Source organism: Gallinula chloropus (genome assembly GCF_964237585.1).
Source record: "Gallinula chloropus genome assembly, chromosome: 3".
NCBI classification, from domain to species: Eukaryota; Metazoa; Chordata; class Aves; order Gruiformes; family Rallidae; genus Gallinula; species Gallinula chloropus.
In genome coordinates this window covers 6,292,581-6,311,406 of record NC_140087.1, presented here as the reverse complement: position 1 = coordinate 6,311,406, position 18,826 = coordinate 6,292,581, and positions in this window count along the sequence as shown.

Sequence of the window (18,826 nt, the reverse complement as noted above, 5' to 3'; positions counted from 1 at the left end):
CCCAGGCACCAGTGGAGGTTAGGGGTTAACTTGCTGGGAGGCAGCTCTGCGGAGAAGGATGTGGGAGTCCTGGTGGACAAGAAGCTCTCCATGAGCCAGCAGTTGGCCCTCATGGCCAAGAAGGCAAATGGGATCCTGAAGTGTGTGGAGATTGTGGCCCACAGGTCAAGGGAGGTTATCCTTCCCCTCTACTCTGCCCTGGTGAGGCCTTATCTGGAGTTCTGTGCCCAGTTCTGAGCTCTCCAGTTCAGGAAAGACACTACTGGAGAGAGTGCAGCAGAGGGCTACGAGGATGATGAGGGAACTGAAGCATCTTTTGTATGAGGAGACGTGAGAGTGCTGTGTCTGTTTAGCCTGGGGAAGACTGAGAGGGGATGTAATCAATGCTTACAAATACCTAAAGAGTAGATCTCTAGAGGAAGGGGCCAGACTCTTCTCAGCGATGCCCAGTGACAGGACAAGGGGCAACGAGAAAAAATTGGAACACAGGAAATTCCATCTCAACAGGAGCAAAAACTTCTTCACTCTGAGAGTGGCAGAGCACTGGCACAGGCTGCCCAGAGAGGTTGTGGTGTCTCCTTCCTTGGAGGTATTCAGAACTCACCTGGACACAATCCTGTGCAACCTGCTCTAGGTTCACCTTTAGCAGGGGTATTGAACATGATTATCTCTAGAGGTCCCTTCCAACCTCTACCATTGTGTGATTCTGTGGAAGTTAGTGTTTATGGTGTTTCACCATTTAAGATTCATATGAGCATCTCATGCAATTAAGGATGAAGCTGTTTTGAGAGATCCCATGAAATTCCACCTGGACCTTACATCTGTAAGAGATTATTAAAAGTCATGACAGGCCCCTCTGTTCTCTTCGCTTGTCTCTCAGCATTGAAGAGACTGATGTTACATTGACATCGATGCATTCTTTTACTTCCAGTCTCCCATTGCAGCACTCAGAATCCCCATCAAACACAGAAGGCCACCAGGTATAGCATATGCTTAAGGGACAAAACTCAGTGGATTGTGAGTGACTGAAAACAATTTACTGCTGTGCTTTTCTTTAGTCTTAATTATCTCCAATAGCACTAAAATATCTTACACCAGCACTATGACTGTAGCAACTGTTTTCTCCCAGAAGCACTTTCCTGGTTGTCATCAAGTTTGTCTTATCGCATTTACAGGTATGTCAGAGTTTACTCTGACAACGTTAAATCAAGATGAGGAGGCAAAAAAAATTGTGAGAGGTTCCTTAGAAAGCAGACTTAGGTTCCTCTCCAAGGTGGCATCTTTTCCTGAATCAAAGGGGAGAAGTCTAAGCAGAGAACAAGACATGGCCATTGGAGCTGGGGTTTGCAGCCATTCAACAGCTGTATTCAGCAATCAGATGATGGGAATAACTGAACATTTGAGTTGCAAACCAAATCTGGTATAGCCCCAAGGAAAAGTGGTTAAAGTGGAGATTACTAACCCGGTAACTGTGCTAAGGAACAAAAGTATGCTATAATAGATGACTGAAAGTATCAACAAGAGATCTTAAAACCAAAGGACAGTGTGAACTATCTATTTATTTATATCAGGGGTGCTTGATTTGTACAAGATTTTAGTTCCATGTTTAATGACTCCTTGGCTATTTCATAAGAAACAAAGCTGAAAACGTCCCTGAACTTTTATCATCCCAACCACACGTGATGCCACGTGGATTGTGTAAATTGCTGTCGTGCAACAGTTGAAGTGATATCCTTGTGCTTCTTGTCCCAATGGTTCTTTCCCTAACTAGATGAGTTAATTCTGCTCAAAAGCACATTTTAATAGCACAAGTACAGACGTGGCTTACTGACTGTACCCTGATTGACTGAGGCGTTGCTCCAATTTTAGTTGCGAGTCTCTTTTAAAGTCGCCTTCTCTTTCTGTCTGTCTTACATAGCTTTGGAGTTACAGACAGCAGATGTTACATATTTAGTTATTTTCTTAGTTAACCTTTCCTACTGAAAATATTCCACTGTTTACTGGCTCTGCCATCTGGAAAAAGGTGATGCACCTACCTATTTCCTTTCCACAGGCTTTTGTTCAAAATTGCTGCAGCCTTGGTGGATCCCCTTACCCCAAGCCACAGAAGCCTTTTGGTGATAGAGAGTTAATCTTTTCAATTTTCCTGTCTGTGCCACGTGTGTTCTGACTCACCTTGACACGGAGGGATAACACGTCAGACGTGTCCAGCTATCACCTGAGAGGCTGTGTGAATTTTTTTTCCAGGAAGATCCCTCCCAGAGCAGTGCCTCTCAGCTGCACACTGCCAGCTGGGGGGTGTGTGTGTGTTCACGCAGCTCACACGTGTCTGCTCAGATCTTATGCAGTTGTGAATTATTTGTCTTCTCTAAATGAAATCCAGGAGTTTCGGCCTCGGTTCAAATCTGATCCTTTATCCTACTGAAACTCCCTTGTTTGATTTACTGCTTGGGCTAAATGATGCAGAAAAAATCGGAGCTAATCTGACCTTTGCTCTTGCTGTTTGGCTTCTTATTGAAAACCTAGATAAGAAAAATGGCTTTGCCATTTTTTGTGTGTGATAGTGAGCCTAAGTTTCCTCAGCTGTAAAATAAGAGCTAACCTATTTCACAGCGAGACCTAATGTATGGAGTTTGCTTTGATATCCTAAGATGAAATGTTGTTTTGGGGTACAAAGTTTTGCTTTGCTTTCCTTAGAAGTGAAATTCTTCCTGGTTTTCAATGCTCAAGTTACTAATCCAAGGACTTAGAGTACACCACTGACAATCTATCCTAGACCAGTTCTGCTTCATTTCAAGTCTTTGTCTGCCTTCCTGAAACACATGGTATCCTTTCTCCTCCACGTATGTCCTGTTGTCCCCGATCCTTCTCCATTATTGACAGCTGTATTGTTTCAGTGTTGTCTGATGCTCCAGTCCATTGCTGCAACCTCAAGCTTTCTGAATTCAAGGCATTTCTGAGACCTTTATGGCCCTCCCCCCAAGAACCAGGCAGTGTGGGATCCCAGACTGAAGGATGACAAGAGTGAATTAGCAGCAAGCAGCTTTTGGACAGGCAGATTTCAATTTAAAATGAGACTCGGGAAAATAACAAGGGCTGGAAGGGGAAGAAAAATATTGGGTGAGAAGCAAGTGTTTCATAGGGAAACTCCTGGCTCAAAGAAGATGCTGAAGACTGAGGTATTTTCTACTTTTGGACTGCTGTCTGTGGCGTGAAGGTCTTCATGCATGCAGACTACTGTTTCGAGGAAAGGCTAAATATTTATATATAAATTAAACTGACAAAGCAAGGTACAGGTGGGAGAAGGTCCTCTAAGCTTTCTATATAGTTTCCTGCCTCTCTGTGTTTTTCTAGGTCTCTTTTATCCAGCCTGTTCCTTTAAGTGTCCCTGCCAGCAGGGTGGGAACCTGCCTTTGTCTTGAATAAAACTACAGGGCGGTTCAGACGTGGCAAGTGAATAGTTTGTGTAACAGTGTTTGAACATCAATATGTTTAGATATTGTATCTACTGTAAAAGGTAATGTTTGGTATTTTCCCAAGTTAACCAGTAACTGGCAACATTTGAAAAATATACACGATCTGTTCATTGTTTTTGGCTCTTCATTGGCATCAGCCATTTTGCTCAATTGAAAACAATTTGGCGTGTCTTTCCCCTTATGTATTTGAATCAACAGATGAGAGACGGCAAAATAAGTTAATTGTTAACATATGTACATGAACAGAGGACAAATTCCAAACAGAGCAGAATAAGGCATCTGGGTAAGGTTGTCATGCTCCTAGAATCACCCATTAAATGTAGGCTTACCTGGTTGTTCTACCTTTTTTCCCCCAAAGGTTCAGAGAGAGGCAGTTTATTTTCACAGGCATGCAGCTTATTGTTTGATCTGTATTAGGAAGACATCGATTTTCAAACTGCTCTGGAACAGATCTTTAAAATTAAGCTTTTTTTTCTCTTTTTTTCTTTTTTTCTTTCTCAATAAGGGGTGTTTCCTGACAGACAACAAGGTTCACCACACAGCATTTAAGCAGCTGTGAGTAATTTATTCTTCTCTCTAGTTGGAGTGGAAGAAAGAATAAATCCATCCTACTAAGCAGGCAGGGAAAAGTCATGTTTCTCTAGCGGTTTGGGCTGGCATGACCTATCCTGTGCCTTCTGCAAAAGCTAGAACACACTGCTGTTGAAAAAAAACAGATGAGGTTGTCTTTAAAGATCTTTATCAGAAGTAGTTTGGTGTCATTCTGTCTTTTACTAGAACCTCACCATCTCTCTTCAAGGAAAGATTTTCTGTCTCATGTTGCCTCACACTTACTCCTCTGTTTCAGTTCATAGTGACAAGTTGATAGTGCAAAACTCAGGTGACATCCAAGGGACTGGAAAAATTAATAGTCCAGCATTTGCCTCAGAACGTTAGTGGAAAACACTACTGAAACATAACACCCTATTTGCCAAAGTTGCATCAGAATGTTTGAAAAAATGGTAAAGAGCTCTGAATGTAGTGGAAAGAAACTCGAGAAATTACTTTCTGACTGACACTGTGCTGCTGCTTGGTTTCTCAAAGGGGTTGTTGCACTGGGGAAGGCTCATGCTGGCTTGTCCTCTCACTAGTCCTGTCTTATTCACAGTCCTACTGGGGCTGTAGAGAGTCCTCCACAAGGCATCTCAGGGACCACACATCTACTACCAAGGTCTTTTTGCACCTCTGGCTGTTCACTCCATGACTGATGCGTTTGTGCCACTTGTAGCCATCCTGTGGTCTTGTAGAAAGGCAGTAGCTTCATTTCAGCCATTGCCCATCAGCATCTCAGAGCAAAAGTGGGAGATTAGGAACATGGGTTGGTGCCAGACTTTCAGTCTAGGCTTTCCTACACTGTGCCCCTATATCTAGTTGTCCTCAAGGACCAGCCAACAGTACTCTCCTGTCCTTCTATAGCTTTCACAGGAGACATCCCCCACTAGCCTGCAGCTGCCCCCCTTGGCCTATTATGCTTCATGGATCATTGGTTCAGTAGTTCTTTCCATGAGGGGAAACCAGAGGCCTGACCCAGAATAACTCAAGACTGACAACACAAATATGGATGATTTGTCCACAGAATATGGATATCTTTATAGTTGTCTCTTGCACTAGCCAGAGGCAAGAAGGAGACCTCAAAAAGGCTCCTCACCTCCTCTACACACCAACATTTCTTAGCCTTACTGACCTGTGATCATCCAGATGTTGACCAGGATGGTGCACAGTGATCAGGGACAATGCAGACATGGTATAAGCCTTTCAAAATTATGAGTGAGGCCTTTCTTAGAGCCAGTTCTGTTACCGTTACTGCTGTTAGATGCTGCCTAATTCTGTCCTATTTTAGTCAATTGGATTACTTAACGGTGATGTGGAAATAATCTGTGTAATGGAGTATCAGCCATGTGCTCTGAAGCCTTGACCATTTTATGCAGTTCTGCATAGGAGCAGTGCTGTTCCCTGCAGCTGAATCTGTTCATAAGCATGTCTTGGAGGTTAAGCCACCAGGGCAGAAGGGCTGCTACCATGCTTATCTGTGAAGTGGCTCATGAATGGTTAATGTAGTGAACAAAATACTAAGAGGAATGCCTAAATACATCAGTAAAGCAGAGATAATATGAAGAACCAGGAAATCTGAATGGGGTGCTTTAGTTCAATGCATTAGTCTGAAATGAGTTACTCTACTGTCCTTCCCAAAACAGGATGGGTGGATATGGAAAGTGGATCCATAAATAGAAGTTGCTGAGTTGTGTCCTGTGTCAGGCCTGTCTAGTGCTCCTTATCCTTTGCTTTCCTTCAATTTTTAGCTGTGGAGATTTAATCTGAACTGCCCATCACTGAGAGGGAGAACTAGATAGGATACAAAAATGAGGATACCAAAATAGTCTAAGCATTTGGGAATATGGGAAGCAGCCATCTTAAAATAAAATAAAACTAAAAACCCCAACAAAAAACAGCCACATATTTTTATAATAATAAAATATGAATAATCTTAACATTAAAAAGCTAAATTTCACTGGAAGGGCTATTTCTAAGGCAATCATATGGTATCACTCTATTGCTAGTGTTTTTCCCTCTACTGTAGGTTGGAATGATACTAGTGAAGGACTTGTGGTGTGGCAACTGGCCAGCACTAAAATTTCCCTCTCATACTATCTGCACAAACCTGACAGAGACAGTATGTCCTGCTTAAATGTTTCCCAAAGGAACAAAACAAAAGTAGTAGGAAAGAACACAGCTCCTTGACTGAACTATTTGCTCAGCAAGGGGTTGCTAAAGAGACTTCAATAGGTTTTGGTTGTTTAGTCTTTTTTTAAAAACAGCTTTGTGGGCTTCCATATGCAGATCTTGCATGACTGTAAGGAAAGTACACCAGGTTGCCTTGTCTCCAGGTACAGTGCTGGCCCCTCATAAGATAGCCTTTTTATTAATTTTCTTCTTTCTCCTCCTCCATGTCCAACAATTTCATTTGGTTTTGTTTGCTTTTAATGAAAAAATGAGAATAAAGTAAGTTATATCAAAATCTATTAGTTATAATTTGTAACTCAACTGTGGACTTTATTCAAAGGCAATGAATGGACAAGCAAATCTACTTCTTGTATGTTTTTTTTTCAAGTGCAGAACTATGATTACAAATGATCTAATCCTGCAATCAATTGTACTCAGGTTGGTTGTAGTCATCAGGAGGGATCATGAGGTCAAGCTCTAGTGCTCTGTAGTCTGATAAAGCGTGTCTCAATTTCACCAAACCTCAAGTGCTGAGTCAGAGGAGTTTGGCTCTGTTTGGGCCTTAGTTGAGATGAATTTTCAGGATAGGGTGCAATACAGGACTCAATGTTGGTAAGTGGAGAAACACACAAAGAGGGAAATTTATGCTTGACCCTTTTCTGAGTGGTTCTTAACCAAGTCCTGATTTGTGATCCCTCTAAATCTAGAGCTTCTTCCTTGTGCCCAGGTATGTGTAGTCAAGAACATTGCTTTCTCTTTTAACTCACCCTAATTATTCTCCTGGTTAGATTAAAATACAGTAAAAGGTTACAGAGAAAATTCAGTCAATGGGACATGCAATCAGATCTAGGTATCAGAAAATTTTCTACCCTACTCCATAATCTAAAATAGCTACTCAACAGTTTTAGATTAAATGTAAAGTACTGGTATAGACCCCTTGATTTTATAAATGATCTGGATTTGAGTATGTTAGAAAAATCTCTTTCCAAAGGTGATATTGTTAGTTGTTCATATGGACATGAAAATCAGTTGATGTTTCTTTTCTTGTTTATTGTTCTTCTTCCCTATCATTTAGGAGTTCAGGGCACTAAATAGTCCAGTAAATAAGTATTAAAGGTATTTTGTCAACATAATTAGTTATTAATAATCATTAATTAAAAAAATATCCATGAACCCTAGAAAGCAAGAGAAATTATAGGTAGCCAAGCTTTCTTTTTCCTTTTCTGGCTGCTTGTACGCAAAGGCAAATTAATGGGGAATGATATACTCTGGAGGAAGAAGGGGGATATTGTTCAAGGCTACCTTTAGTAAGGGCCATTTTCTTGGCCTCTTCTGTAGTCTGAGGAGAAAGAAAAGCCCTTTCAGACGTGGTAAGTACAGCTGCTTTGGGCTTTTGTTCTGAACCTCTTCTGGAAAACATGTTCTCTCCCCATCAGCAACAGAGAAAACTCTGGGAGCTTACTGAGTAATGCCCATCATAATCGCCCAGGAGCAGCAGACAAGCACCAGTGGTTTCTTCCAGAGTTTAAGGAAAGCTCTGGAGATTCTGTTTTCTGAATCAGGCGGGGAAGCAGGCAAGTGAGTGAGCTGGGATGCGATATCGAGAGGAAGACTGACAGCAATACGTGCTAGTAGCTCTGTATCCTCGTTCATAAGGCATGAACTATTAGTGAAAACAGGCTTTTCTCTCTTATAGTCCTCTCACAAGCGCTGAGTAAAACATTAGGCCTTGTATGCAGTTTCCAGTTGCTGCTTTAATGAAAACTAACTGAATTGCACTCTGACACGTTCCTGTCACAGAGCTGGTTCAAAGCTTTGGTGAGGTGCACTGAGCTGCACTTCATCAGCAGTCTTCTTGATTGTAAAGCTGATAGGTGATCTTTTTCTTCTCCCCAGGGGTATACATCTATCCTTTATTTGGGATGAATCCTATAGTCCTGATCATCCTCTGCCTTTTACCTTTGTAAGGCTTTTAACCTTGTGAGGAGGTAATAGAGCATCCATACTCTGGTCCATAGTCAGGTCTTGCAGTACCTCCGCTCTCTGAAACAGTCACACGAGGTGTTGAAGCCTGTGCAGTTGGGCTCTTTTAAAACTAGTGTAAGAAAGAATGAGGCAAGCCCCCCGATACCCTGGGTGTTTTCCTTCTCTACTGCTTGTTATATTAGCCTCACAAAATAATTTCTCACCTAGGAAAGCCATCTCCATGTAAAAGCCTCTCCTGTGCTGTGTCTCAGGCAAACAGAAGTGTTGTACGTGGGGGAGCTCCTCCCTTACGGATCACTGCAAAGAGCTGAGACCACATAACAGCATCAAAGCAAAAAAAACTTCCCAGCTTACTCAAATATAAGGTTGCTGTAGTTTTCAGAGGAAAATACTGATGATGTGTTGTGGCTGGTGTTAACGTGTCTTTTCTTTCAGATCACTGGATTGGCAATCGAAGGACTCCCTCTGTCCTTGGGCTTTCTTTAAGGCTACCTCTAAACTCACTCCTTTTGCTTGTTCAGGAAGCTGTCATTAAACAGCAATAACCTTTTATTACTGAATTTAGCTGGATTTGAATGGGTGACCTAGAGATTAAAATTTCAGACTCTGTTACTAATTAACAGAGTCATTTAAATCCCTGAAGGATTTATTATTTAGTGCCTGGACTTAGATATTTTCTTCTTTCATTCCACAAAGGTGATTTTCACATGTCTTTTGTGATTTGAAAGCTACCGTTCATTGCAGAACAAATTTAGTATCCTTATTCATCACATTGCAGTGATGGGCACTAGTCTTCTTGGCCCTGATTCCTGCAAATCTTCCCACACTTTCTTCTTTTTAAACACAAAGTGAAGTGTATCCCTAAAGGCTGTGTGGAGGCAGGAATTTATCAGGCTAAGCTTTGCCTCCCCAGGCTTTCTTTGGGCAGGTGCTATATGCTGGTTTTGTGGTTTTGCATTAGGTGTGAAAAGGTAGAATAGGTATTAGTAAACGATGTCTTTCCTTATTTGTAATTGTAAAACAGCTGCATATGAAACACACAGGCTTGTGTTTCTGTGGAAGAAACTGTTTTTCTAACACATGAGATACTCAAACCACAGGAAACTGCTTGCTGTGAGAAAATCTTAGTTTCACTGGAAATCAGCAAACAACTAAAGAGGCTTGACCTGAAAATTGGATTTAAAGTAAATAACCCCACCTATATTATAATAAGGAAGCTCAGGCACCCATATGTCAGTGGCCCAAGTAATCAGAAAATATTATTTAGAGATTAAAAGTAGATTACTAGAATTATGCAATTCCTTTTTCTCTATATCAACAGTGACTGAAAGAACCAGACAGCTAAATCTCTGAGGAATGACTTGTAATCCCATGCAAACATTTCATTGACAAAATTCAGCACAATTGCACTAACAAAATCTTGATTTTATCCTGGTTTGAGGTTTTTTACTATTATAATGCCTGCAATGTTAGTGAAGCAGTGTATTGAAAAACACTTTACAAAGAAGACTTTTGAAACTCAGAAAGTCTCTAGGAATAAGTGTTAGGCCTTGTGTGAAGTTTCCAGGCAGTGTATTAATAGCAAACAATTTCATCCTGGCAGGTTCTAACCAGAAGACTGCTTTTGCAGAGCAGATTCTGCAGCTGAGGTGATGCTCCGGGAACAAAAGCTAAGGGCAGTTTCAGTGACATTTTTTAAACGTGTAAGTAATTGGTCAATCTGCTTTTCTCTTGCATTATAGGCTTCTGGGAAGAAAACAGACTTTTTTAGAAAGGCTGTTGATGGGTGTTTTACTTTAAGACTCCAACAGCCCCGTCTTCCGTTTGGTTTAATTTACTGTTCATTACATTGCCATTCTGAATGAATTATAAGGAAACTTCTTGTTACCAAAGTATTCTAGCAAGACTTAGGTCACAGCTTTCAGCTAAAGAAAGTAATTTAAGTTAGATCCTTTACAGTTTACATATCTGTAATTACAGGGAACAGATTTTTCACTGTCAGGCTTAATGTAGCCTGAAGAGTATCACAGTCTCATAAAGGTTAAAAAACCCTTTGCCTAATAAATTATTGTTCCTTGCTATCCTGAGTAACTCTGAAACATGTGGAAAGAGCAAGCCTATGTACCACCCAGGAGCTCTTCCAAGCCGACCGATTCAGGGAGCTGCAGGGACGTGATGCTCATGCCCACTTTCCACCCCTCTTTTCTGTGCTTTAGTTTCCAAGGAAATTACAGCCCTAATGTATTTCCATCATTAGGGGAACAGGACTATGAAGCACAGAGCAGAGACCTCTGCCATGCTATACAGGTAAAGCCAGGACAGATCACCGTATCATTAGGTACATCTTTTACAAATCCAAATAAAGACCTGGGAGAAAATAAACCGACATAAGCAGAAGCAGAACACTGAATACCTTCTATAACAGTGGGGCTTACATGGACCAAATGAGTAGGATTTGGTGTTGAAGTGCATGGAAAGGAGCAAGATCTAAATCTGGGGGATATTTTTTCCAGCTGTATCACACATTTTTGCTTTTCTCCTTTGCAGGAAGAAAGAACCAGAGGCAACCACATCTTTGATGTAACACCAGCCATGAAGTGGCACCACTACCAGTGCTATTAACTGTATCTTTAACTATATATCTATCTGTGTATGGAGATACATAGTTTAAATCCAACCTTGCACTAAACAGAAGTCCTGTCTGAGCCAAGTCTTTTTTCTTTTTCTTTTTTTTTTTTTTTAAGAATTTTGGAGTGGACTCCTGAGAGTTGTTCAGCTGTTCTGCCACAATGTAATTAAAAGCAGAGCGTTGTTTAGGGGAAACGAGACTGTCTTCATGAATAACTTATATTCTACAAGACCCGACTTTGTGTCAGCATATATAGAATATCTAGAAGATAAAGTGATGGATGCCTCATTTGCACAGTTTAAAATCAATGAGCTTTTTTTTTTTTTTTTGATTCATATGGGTTGCTTAATCAGAAAAAAAATGTTTGGCCAGATGGCTAAATAAAAGAGATACTTCAATCAAGCAGAGCACAAGGGAAGCAAGGTGGCACCAGAAGTGAAATGAGAAGGCACTTGCTGGTGTGGAAGCTGTAGAGTGGAATTGTTTTCTGCCTTTCACATAGGGGAAATAGAGGTCTGTGTTGGTATATTTCTAGAAAAGGAATAAGCAAAAATGTTTCTCTAAATGTCTCATGAGAATTTTTTTTTTAATTAGTCAGTGTCTTTTATCTGAGATCACAGTCTCAGTCCCAACTGCAGATTTCTTCACCTGTGCTTCACGGATTTTGTTTACTGTGCTGCCACTGTACAAAACTCCCCACTAGTGGCATAACTCCTCTTAAATTAGAAGATTTGTGAAAACCCCACATTCCTTGTTTTCCTAACTTGTTTTGAATGCATTATGTTTTATTTTATGAAAGTAAAATCTGTTGCCAGATTAATTATTTAACCTTTCCAATCTGCCATAAATTTAAAGGTAAAAATTCTAGAGAATAGTGGAATATGGCAGAATGACTTTAAGGCTTTTTTGGAAGGAGATAGAAATTGGAATATATTGCATTTTATAACAAACCTGAGTGAAAGCATAGAATGTCCTCTGGATTTTCAATCTGCAATTTTTTAACCCAAGCTCTGGAGCAACATAAGAGGGTTTTTCATTCAGAGTAGCCTTCCTTCACGTTAGGTTGCCTCTGGTGCATGAAGTAACACAATGTGGAGGGCCTTGTAGGTGCTACACTCTTATCCAGTATGGGCATATTCCACAGAGAGCATAGTCATGTCCCTCATACCTGCCCCTGCCTCTCAAAGTGTTGATATAAGAAGGTCTTCATGATTGAGACCAACAAGCCATTATGGCAGTTAGGTTTTATTTTTGCAGGCTGAAGGGACATTATGTATTTTGCTTCAGAAAAACCCACATGCTTTTAGCTCTATGACATAACTCTACTTTCCAATAAGTGCTTTATTTCCAGGAGCACCAGTGGGATGAACAGAATCGTCTTTCCTAAACAAAGTAGCTTGAATGATTTTTCTCTTACAGCCACAGATCAGAAAATAAGGCAGAAGGCCATGTCTCTATTCATGTGTGCCTGCAGGTCAGCAACAGCGTGGTGGTGAACACATTTGTCAGTGCACTGCAGCATAACTACCTCATTGTATCAACACCTTATCCCATATATAATGGTGGGGTAGACAGTATGGAGCCAACAGTGGTTCACCCCTTGGTGTCTTGGTGCCTGCAGGCAGAGCTGTGGGTTAGTCTGTGTGCTTGCAGGGAGATGGAGGTAATGGGAAGGTGCAGCAGGAGCAGGTCCCCTTCCCCCAGGTGAGCAGAGGCAGGCGAAGTGGTGTGTCTTTTGCTCCTGCAGCCTTCAGCTCCTCAAAAGGTTGGCTACATGATTTCCACCACCAGGATGTCATTCCCCTTCCTTTCTCACCCGAGCAGGGAAGCAGGACCAGTGGTGTGAAAAGAAACTCTCTTCTGTCTGCGTAAAGGGAATTTTTCTGCATCTGTAGCAGGCAGCTGGGTTAGTGACAGGGTAAAAGTGACAAATTACAGGGATGGTACGGGGAGACTAGTCTTAACAAGAAATTGCAGAGATCACCTACAATTTTTACTGAGAAAAACACATGCTATTTTATTGCTTTCCAGTAATGGATCAAACTAATCTCAGTTTCTTTTTGGGAGAGGGAGACTTAGACAAAATGGGATTTGGGTGCAGGTCCATTTAATAACATTTTATGGCATATTATTTTTTTATAACATGTATAAAGCTTGTTATTTTTGCTTCTCTGCCATAAGAAAAATGACATTCTGTTTGAACACTGTAAGACTACAGTTGTGGTGTGGCACAGCATTTTTACCTCTCTTTGTCTGCATCTTCAAAGCAGGGGTGAGGTAAGTGAAGCAGAGAACTAGAGGTGAGCTGACAGTGTACCATTTGAGCACTCAGGAAGTCACAGCTGAAATTAGAGGGTAAAACGTCACCCAAATCTTCCATAATAATACCTTGTCCTGTTGATATGCTTAGCTCTCTCTTCATTCTCCCATGCACATCACATTTGTGCTGGTGTGCTCTGACTCAGTCCAAGGAGAAGAGGTGGTGATTTAGGCTATGGGTCCCTCTGAGATGAGCGTCATCCCTTTCTGGACTGAAAAGGGGATGTCTTCTAAATCCTGGGATCTGCACATATACTCTTGACCCTGCTGATGATTCTGTGCATGTGTGCCCAGGGCAGTGCTCAGAAATGGGGTCAGTTTATGGATGTCAGGATACCTTTGGGTTCCCATTTTTCACTGTTGACTTCCCTTGCCTTCAGTGTGCATTTTTGGTACTTTCTAGTCTGTCTGGTCTTGTAATCAAGCAGTAATTTGCAAGGTGCACTGCTGTACTCAAGGATGTAATCGGTGCTTTTTTCACACCTCTTCCCAAAGCTGTAGCATAAACTGAGTCTGAGCCTTGGGCTAGGTGGCTGTAGGATGGGCTGCTGGACCCTGCAGCACAGCATCAAGCTGTAGGGGTGATCCAAGCTCCTTCCAAACAAAGTGGGATGAGATGGAGGGGGCTGAGCAGGCCTGTGTGCAGACAGATGATGTGCAGCCAGAGGTGAAAGCAGTAGTGGAAGTGTGACAACATGGGAGGCAGGAGTGCAGAGGCCACAAGGATGAGGGCCAGGAGTGCTCGTGAGCATCTGCTTGTTGTACCAGGCCTTGCATCACGGTTGCCTTGGCTGTGTAGTGCTCAGTGTAAGCTAGCCCAGGTCTGCCCTATGCTGCTCCATGTTACAGCTGGATCACCCTTTGATGAGGAGGTAGATGTATGAAAGCAGGATGCGACGTGGGGAAAACCTGCAGCTGAGGGGAGGAGAAAGCCAAAATGTCTCTGTGTTCCCATTGATCTCTGAAGTTGTCCCCAGGCACTTCTAGGTTAAAGAACTGACAATTACTTGGCAGATAACCCACGGAGGCACCAAACTTGACAGAATTAGGAATTGTGTGTTCCAAGGATGACATGTCCTTGACCAGGTTTTGGGAAGCATTACACACACAAGTGCCATCCCCAAGCATCATTCATGCATGCCTGCTTGTTCAACTGTCAGAGCACTAAGACAAATATGTTGTTGTGGTCAATGCAAGAGAACACCCACATTCAATTTCCAGCTGAGCTCTTCCACACCATCTTTATAGCAGAGTATACTGCTGATTGAGTGTAGTGGCATAGATGTGTGGGTTTTTTTTTCCAAATCTCCCTTGTGAGTCCAAGCAACAAGTAGTTTACTGCACCCTTCACCAATTTTTCCAGTGTTTAAACACTGAAAACTATTTACAAACAGCATTAACTTTGTTTAAATAAAGCTGGTTTTCTATGATTTAATTAAACCAGTTCCCATGTCTCTGGCACACTTAGTTTATTCTTGTGAGGAAAAAGTTTAGGCTAACCCTAGTGGCTTATTAGCCACTTGTCAGAAGTGTAATTTAAAGTTATCTAGGGAGACGATTATTTAGGGATGCTGTATAAATGTTATTGAATTAGAAGCTTGACCACACAAGAAAATACATCTAGAAGAACTTAGGCTACACCTTTAAAAACGTAGTAGCTGATTTTGTGTAGATGCCTTGTGTGGACATTAAGCATTGTTTGTAGGAAGGGGCAACAGAAAGTTGGAGCAGGCCATCACATTTCTGCTACAGGGTATTCACTAGATTTATGGACAATTTGTAGCCACATGTGACAAGGTTGTAGGCACTTTGGTGGGTCTTGGTATGGTGCAGGTGAGAAAGAAATAGGCAGTGACCCTTCACCTGTGCTAGAAATCTCAGAGAAAATCACTATACCAGCTCTGGACCTCTGGGATTGCCAACAAGGAGTTTTTCTGTCTTTTAATATGTCATATCTTCTCTTCCCAGGCAATTTCATGCCAGTTCATGAATGTGGTGGGACTTTCTTAAGGAGATATTAATAGGAGGACCACAGGATGTCTGTTTTTATTGTGTATCTATCAGTCATTGCATTATTGTCATCAGTCTGAAAAATTCAGTTCACAAAGTGCCCATGCTGGTGTCCATCACAGGGAGAGTGCCTGGTAGCAGCCACTTTGTCTCTGGGTACATGGCAGCACAGCACGGGCCAGCAGGGCCTTACAATTAGGAAGTATAGAGTCAGTGCTTCCAGGCATGATGATTTAATGTGTCTATCAGCCAGCACAAGTTTCAACCCACCTGCTGTAAAAAAATTTCACTGACAAAGGCATTAATGCCAACTTTTTTATGCTTCTTGCTCTCCCTTGAGTGCATCAGCCTTTAGTAGACATGAAGATTTTTCAGTTTCCATCTCTCATGCCAGTGGGTGTGAATTATAGCACTGTAATTTAAAACAACAAACACATAATATGCAGTCCAAAATAATGAGAAATCTAGAACAACTGTATGGGCAGATGGTTTTATAGCCCTGCACTGAAAGGAAGATAGAAGGCTATTCAGTCTTGAATTAAAAAAGGCAGAGAGCCTTTGAACTCATCCAGCTATTGGGCAGTCCTCATTGCAAGCAATGTGATCCGTATCTTTGCCAGAGTATCTGTATCTTTCTTCAGAAAGGATGAAATTAAATGGACACTGATATCTTGTGAGTTTCAGAGACCTATTTCATAGAATCACAAGGTTGGAAGAGACTTTTGAAGATCATCAAGTCCAACCATCCCCATCCTATGCTCAACCATATCCCTAAGTACCTCATCTACCCTTTTTTGAACACACCCAGGGAAGGTGACTTAACCCCCTCCCTGGGCAGCCTGTTCCAGGCCCCCACAACTCTTTCAGTAACAATTTTTTTTCTAATATCCAATCTAACCCTACCCTGGCAAAGCTTCATGCCATTGCCCTTTGTCCTATCTCCTGTCACCTGGCTGAAGAGACCATTGCCCACTCTCTACAACCTCCCTCCAGGTAGTTGTAGGTGGTGATAAGGTCTCTGCCCCCAGCCCCCTCTTCTCCAAGCTGAACAGCCCCAGCTCCTAACCATACAGCAAAAGTTGATGCTAAGAGGGTGACTAGATCTCTCATTTGTTGACAACTGAAAATACATGACTCATTCATTTAGAGGTGCTAGAATAATTTTGCCTTAGATGGACCTTTGTTCAGTAGAATGGTGTGTAGCATCTGATTAGTTCCAAGAGAATTAACTTCATTATCATTTCAAACAAGTGATGAGCCAGCAGTGTTTCTCCTCTCCTTAGGAGGATATCAGGAACTGGGAAGCAACAAGCAGTTAGAAATCAGAAATCATCCCATGAATTTCCAATGAGCTTTAGCCTTTCAGTTGTGCAGAGGACAATCATTGTGATTTTTTACTCTCAGCATAGTACAGGTAAGTCATAGCACGGAGGAACTTGGATTTTTCTCTGCATTTTATTCTGCCAGATCTGAGCTCTTCATTAGTGATACCATAACCATTAGGCTTTTGGCTGAAGGCTGAGGGAAACTGGTGATTAAAACATACCTTCTCCAGGACAGATTGCCTTGCTTATATAATATTTATCAGAATTTAATTCCGGTCCTGGTTTTGTGATAACGCTGAGGTGGTGACAAAAGTCTGGTCTAGGTGTTAACAGCGCTGAATCCTGGCTGGGGAGGTGTGGGTTTCTTTCTTAGTTCTGCTCCAGATTTCCTGTGTCACCCTGTGCAAGTCATGTAATCGGGTCTGTGTGTTTTGTCTAAGAAACCTGGATGGTAAACAGCCCCCAGCATGGCAATTTCAGATCCTCTAAAAGCTGTGGCCAAACAGAAAACGATGGAGCTGGAGGGTCCCACTAAGCTCCTTTAATTCTACTGAACTGGAAAACAGGAAAAGGCAAGTGATGGAAAAGGAGGTAATTGGATGTATTTTTTTTTTTTTAACACCACACAGAAATATTTTTACACTCCTTGTACATTTTATTTCCTTTATTGTGGTCACACATAACCCAACTTCTCTCAAATGGCTCTGTATTGCTTTTTAATCAGCCTTTACAAATTGTCCAGCTTTTTAGGCGTTGTGCTAACGAAGCCTTTGAGAAGGAATCAGCAAGTAGAAGAAAAGGTCTGACCTCTTCCTATTTACTGTACTGCCTGTTCATTCCTCCTAGTGTATTTCTCATGCCGAATGTGTTTTCTTTTCCTTTTACCTTGAAAACTAAATTTAAACATCTTCATTGAGAAAAAAACCTGTTTTATTGCCAGCATGTGCCGCAATCAAGGTATATAGCTTCTCTCTCCCAGTAATAATTTCCTCTCTTGCACAACTGCTGTAAATTCCTACTAGTCTCAGCAGTGCCTGGGATCTTGGTGAGGTAGATCTTTGCATCATCACTAGGGGCATTGTAGTGCCAGATGATTGAATTCCTTCCACAGCTCTTAATTGCATTAAAGGAAATGTTGAAATATTTTTTCTTAAAGGCATTTTCCTCTCAGGATTTCTGTTCCACTGGGTATATTCTTACTGCTTTATGGCCTGATCTGTAGTCCGCTGGGAGCTAGACTTTGGGGGAATTTTTCCATTGATTTAATTATTTACTTTGTTTCACTTCACATTATTGATTCATATTCACTTCAGCTCAGACCCTTAGGCTAAACACTTGCAAAATGTGAAACTCCTTCCATCAGGAGCACCTCATTTTCAACAAGAGAGAAGATTTCTGAGACCAGAAATATTCATATGGACCTGAATCACAGGGGAAAAAACACAATCTAGACATTCCTGCTTATTCTGCACATTTTATGCCTCCCAGAAAAGACATATGGACCAAGATTTACATTTTTATTTAGCCATCTCTTAGTTTAATCTCTCCATCCTTCAAGAAATTAAGCACAGAAGCTTTCCTCATGATTTTTCCTATGTGAGCCTTCCCTCTCCTGTTTCTCCTCGATCTCTGTAACAAGCTAAACATTGGCATCTGCTGCTCCAGGAAATATTTTCTGGTTTTCCTCCTATCTGCAGGTGGCTGCGCTTGGCTGCGTCTCCCAGCCCTATTGCTTCCATATTTCTCTGATTGAAGGATATAGAAGTAACAGTGTACAGAAGTAGCATGGTTTGGAGAAAGAAATACCCGTTTGGGAGTTCACAATTCCAAGCCAGAGCTCCCTGGGTATTTTACTGCCCATGAAATTTTTTGAGATTTCTTTTTTTGCTGGTTCACACTGAGAGGAAAATGAGACCTTTTTGTGTTAATTTAGTCTATTTATTTATTTGGAGCAAAGGTACTAGCAGCGAGTAGTAATTGAGTATTTGGGGCATTCAAACTTAATACTGAAAACCTAATAATCTACTGAAGCCCAAGGACAAGACCCTTTCTTTCCTGGATGTGATATGAGTGCAGAACTGCTTGGCCATTATAGAGCAAATCTCCCTCCTATCACTGAATTTGACAATGAAGAGCCCAATTCCCCCCTGCCCCATGGAGACACTGTGAGATCTTTCCCAATATGTTTCCATAATGATTATACAGTTTTGATTAATAAAGATTGCATGACCTCTCCTGCCTGCCCCAACCAGGTCTCTGAATTTGATTTCTGCCTCCTACACTGTTCATCCTGTCCCTATGGAGAGCTGCTTGATATATTG